Source organism: Triplophysa rosa, linkage group LG1, assembly GCF_024868665.1.
Source record: "Triplophysa rosa linkage group LG1, Trosa_1v2, whole genome shotgun sequence".
Taxonomy (NCBI): Eukaryota; Metazoa; Chordata; class Actinopteri; order Cypriniformes; family Nemacheilidae; genus Triplophysa; species Triplophysa rosa.
In genome coordinates, this window is record NC_079890.1 from 16,619,950 (window position 1) to 16,625,769 (window position 5,820).

The window sequence follows — 5,820 nt, forward strand, 5'->3', positions numbered from 1 at the left end:
ACTAGCATATCAACAGTTTCAGGCTTAAGGGAGGCCCCATGGAAAGTTACAATGTTACCACTGCAACTAAAAACCCTTTCAGAAGGTGAACTGGTGGCTGGTACTTAAAGATGTTTCTTTGCCAGGTGGCTCAGTGCTGGAAAGAGTGTTTCATGCTCCTTCCACCATTTAAGAGGATCAGTGTCACTCTCTACATTAGCTGACTGCAAGTAGAAGGAAAGTTCTTTTTAAATTACCTCCCTCCTTGTCAGTTAAGTGCTTGTTGTGTTTGCTGTGTCTGTGCTCTGCTTAGAGAAGCTTGCCAGTGACTTCTTCGCTGTTGGTGGCATTATTGCTTCTTGGTCTGTAGGCACAGCAAGTGCACAATAGGAACCATGTCTTTAGCAATGTGATACGCTACCGCCTTAGTTATATCGCACCACTTGCGACCTTTCTTTTCGTAAGGCACACTTCGGGTAAAAGAAGCTTCCAGAGAGCTTGTTTCGGGACAGATGTTTTGAGTTGCGTGGTCTTTGTGGCCGAAGTTGTAGCACGAAGTTGTAAACACTCATCGTACTGCACTTTATGGTAATTTTGTAAGTGGTGGAAGAGATTTGATGTGCTTCCACATTTTGATACAACTGATTTATTACATTCCTAACAGATTGCAGTGAGTATTCGATAACAGTGGATTATTAACTTCCTGTCGAACAGGCAGCAGCTAGTGAGGTTGGGAAAATTTAAATCCAGCACATGTACCATCAGCACCGGAGCTCCTCAAGGATGTGTTCTTTCTCCACTGCTATATTCACTCTACACAAACGAATGCACCTCTACAGACCCTTCTGTCAAACTCCTGAAGTTTGCAGATGACACCACAGTCATTGGCCTTATTCAAGACGGTGATGAATCTGCCTACAGAAAGGAGGTTGCTCAGCTGGCTGCCTGGTGTAGTCAAAACAACCTAGAGCTGAATGCATTCAAGACAGTGGAGATGATAGTGGATTTCAGAAGGAACCCTCCATCACTTCCTCCCCTCACCATCCTGGACAGCACTGTGGATACTGTGGAGTCATTCAGGTTCCTGGGCTCCACCATCTCTCAGGACCTGAAGTGGGAGTCCCACATAGACTCCATTGTAAAGAAGGCCCAGCAGAGGTTATACTTCCTCCGTCAATTGAGGAAGTTCAACCTACCACAGGAGCTACTGACCCAGTTCTACTCAGTGGTCATCGAATCTGTTCTGTGCACTTCAATTACTGTTTGGTATGGCTCGGCCACCAAATCAGACCTACGAAGACTACAACGGACAGTTCGTAGTGCTGAGAAAATTATTGGTGCTCCTCTGCCCACACTTCAGGACCTGTACGATTCCAGAGTGAAAAACAGGGCAAGAAAAATCATCATTGACTCCACACACCCAGCACACAAACTCTTTGATCTGCTGCCCTCTGGCCGGCGCTTTAGAGCACCAAACACCAGGACTTCCAGACACAGAAGCAGCTTCTTCCCCCAGGCAATCTCCCTCCTAAACAGATAACTGCTCCTTAAGAGCAATATTCCACTTCCACTACTCCTATAGTGCCTTATTATATCTACATCTTATGTATACATGTATATAACACTACCTCTACTTACTAAATTATCCATTTGCACAAGTGTACATACAATCTGTTAATATGTTTATTCTACTATATACTACCCTGTACAATGTCTCTTATATGTTATTATCCCCCATTTTCTGTAAAATAGTCTTTATTTTATATATGCACAATTTAGAATCTTTTAGACTGTAAATCGTATTATATTGTATTGTCATTGTGTTGAATGTCTGTACTAGAAGCTTCCAACACCAAAGAAAATTCCTTGTGTGTGCAAGCACACTTGGCAATAAAGCTCTTCTGATTCTGATTCTGATTGGCTGTTTTTGCTTCTCATCGGAACTTTTAAATCCAAACCACCTCCAAATGAGTGAACCATTGTTTTTTTTACTAACCAGTAAGTTTTCTGTAGTGTTGACCGGCGGCGCGTATTCCTCCATGTCGCGTGCTACCTTGTGTGCTGGAGCAGGCAGGCAGGCGCGGTCTGGTTTGCGCAGAGAGAGCGCGTGCACGGCATCAAACCATATCGATATGAACGATATAGGCTAATCCTGCAGATCGCGTTGGGTAAACATATCGATATATCCCTCCAACTCGGTATAGACCTGCCGCCCAGGCCCTAATATATATAACATGATATATATTATATATATATATAATATATATATATATATATATATATAACTAGACGCCGCATTGTCCGCTGGATCGTACGTCAACGCCGCCGCCATATTGGTGAGGGCAAAAGCCGACTACGAAGACATACGAGTGAATGGTGGAGCTGCAGTTATCTGGATAAAAACACCACATCGTTTTCATTTCTCAACAAATTTCAATACTTTTCTATTTACGTGGAGTACAGAAACGTTTTGGCTCCAGTTAAAGATGGTTAGACTTGAAAATGTATTTATTGTCATACGGAACTGTTAAAACTCAGGCTTGTCAAGCAATCGTTTGGCTTAATAATTGTGTACACATCGCTAATGTGAAATAATTTAAGGAGGAGGTTTTGAAGATTTTACTAGATGTGAAATAAGTCTCTGGTGTCCCCAGAGTTGTAATGTGAAGTTTTAAGCTCAAAATACCACAGCGGATCATTTATTATGTTGGCTTGACAGAGCCAACATACTGATCTTGTATCTAAGCTTATTATTATTATTCTCTTCTGATCCCCAAATTTCTGACTGCTACTCCTCCTAGAGCTTTCAAGCTACATCCACCAAACTTTCCACAAACCTTCAGTCTGGTCTGACTTGAGTTGCTATATCTTTTCTAACTGATCCGGGTTCTGGTTTTCGAAAACCGGACTCTCAAAACCACCTAATTTCCCATTGACTTAACATTGCGACAAACTTTGAAGGCTCATAACTCAAAGTGAGGATGTCGTAGAAACTTGCGGGTTACCACGTTTGAAGAAGCTGGCAGGCTCTGTAAGAACTTACCTCACAATGGGGTGTAAGTTGTACCCCTGGGGCGTAAGAGCCCCCCAAAATTCCCCATTGACTTATAATGGGACAGGAAACATGCCCATATAAGGCGTCATAACTGTCCCATGTTGAATAACTTCGCAGTACAACCACTTAGAGACAAGGGGGTGGGCTCATTTTACTCAGGCAACCAATCAGTATCTCAGGAACTTCCTTAAGCTACGAAGCCACGCCCATAGCAACCATTTACAGCAATCTAGCAACCGCTCCCATAGACTCCCATTATAAAAAGTCCAGATGGATATCTTTGCAACACAGTGTCGTAGAGACAAGGGGGTGGGCTCATTTGGCTCAGGCAACCAATCAGTATCCCTGAAACTTCATTAAGCTACGAAGCCACGCCCATAGCAACAAAACATGTTAACTTAGCAACCATTTAACAAGACCTATAACTCTACATCAGAACATCGTAGAGACATGGAGGTTGGTTTGTTTCACTTGGACTTGAAGCATCATCAATTGGTTTCTACTAAGCCACGCCCATAGCAACCAAACAGGTTAGCCTAGCAACCAGTTTAGCAAACCTATATCTCTGCATCAGAACATCGTAGAGACAGGGGTTGGTTGTTTCACTTATGGCTTGGAGTATTATCAATTACCAGCTACCAGGCCACGCCCATAGCAACCAAACACATGACCTTAGCAACCGTTTAGCAGGACCAATATCTCTGCTTTAGAACATTGTAGAGACATGGGGGTTGGCTCGCTTCACTTGTGGCTCAAAGTATTATCAGTTGCCAGCTGGCAAAGCCACGCCCATAGCAACCAAACCCATGACCTTAGCAACCGTTTAGCCAAACCTACAGTATATCTCTGCATCAGAACAATGAGAACAAAGTTTTACGATAAGTTTAATCGATAAAACCTTTCAAACTATTTCAAACTCTTCAGGACAGGCTTTGTCAAGCCAACATAAAGTTTGTACTCGAACTTTACTTTCTAGTTATAGAATGTTGAAGTTGCCCGTTTTTGAGTGTGTGTAAAAACGCACCGATTTTGCTTGTATCTCTTTAAATGTTAATGAGCTTTTCATCCCAGCCCCCTCTCCAGAGGAGGGCGGAGTTTCAGGAACTTGTGCTGATGCGTACCGGCCAAAACAAAACATCAAAATGTCAGTAGTTGTTAGTGGTGTTCAGCCCTATATGTACGAACCGGAGTCTGACACTGATGGAGAGACACAAGAAGTGACAACCTTAAGAATTGAACAGGACGTTTCCGAATGGTTAGTTGTAATTTTGCAGTTATTGTGAAATTAACGTTCTTCAAATGATCGATAAGCATTAGCATGGTCTGTCATGATAATGTATAAATCGCTGTGCAGGTGCTCATGTGGGAATTGCAGTAAAATGACTACAGAGCCAGAGAATAAATGCTGCATGGAGGTTAGGGCTGTGCAAAAATATCGATACATGTAACTATCACAATATTTTTTTATTCAATAGTGTATCGATAATGATACCTCTACTATCGATAATTTTTTAATAATGTCATATACATACGGCCAAGAGTAAGTGGAAGCAAGCATGGCGAAAAATATAAGAACGCTTGGAGCTCTCAGAGCTGATGTGTGGGTGTGCTTTGGTTTTCAAAATAAGTCATGGTTTGTAAGTCATGGTGCTGTTTGTAAGGTTCGCAAGTCATGACACAAGTCACTTGGCTACTGCAGTGCATTAGACAAAAAAGTTTATTAAGAAAAGTAACAATGACATTTATTGTGCTTTCACGGATGTGACACCAGCACATTTACAGCACGGATGAAACAGAGGTTTTATTCTGCCCATGTTCATTGTTTTAACTGTAATGCACCACAACAGCCAAGTGTCTTGCGTGACCCACCTTATTCCCCTGTGCTACCCACTTGAGGGGCGCAATCCACAGTTTGAGAACCCAAACCTCAGATCTAAAGGTCCATGCATCGCACATCATGGCCACTCTGCAGAGGTAAGGGATGTTTTTACACTTACCCTTACAGAAACCCCCGGTGGTGCACAGCATGTTGTATTTCTAGCTCTACTTTTTATGTTTTCTATTTAAAGTATTGCAATATATCGCAAATGTGTATCGTATCGAAAAACATAACAATATATTGTATCGTGGCCCATCTATCGTGATATGTATCGTATCGGGAGGCACTTGCCAATACACAGCCCTAATGGAGGTCGAGCAGGTATAGTTTAGCGTTACTACAGTTGTACTACACTTTCAACGTTGTTCTATCATGTACTGTCACACTTACTTTGCGTATTGTTTACGATAAGCCTGACAGCATGTGAGGGCAGCGTCAATAAATACAGTTAGACGCTGTACTTCTATTGTTAGCAACATTACCAATATAGCGCGATAACTAGGGCTGTCACGATTATTAAATAATCGTCTCATCGCGATTGTTGGACCTCATCGCGATGATTTCAGATCATCGCAATTATTGCACATCTCTATAGAAGACACTAGGGGGAGCTGTAGTGCATCTGCATATTGCATATTTTAGTGTATATATTGTTACTAAAGCATGGTAACACTTGTAAAATGTACCACCACAACACAATCACTTAAAAAAAAACTAAAACATATACAAATTACCTGCAGTACAATTTAATATTATTTAAGCAAATCTCAGTGTGAAAACCAGTCTACCAAAATTTCATTAACACACAAGTAAAATTTTACTGTAGTCTTGCAAGTGAGAAAAAAATTGAAATCAAATTTTAATGGTGGCTTCAATTCACACCTGATCAATTTACTTCATTTACAAG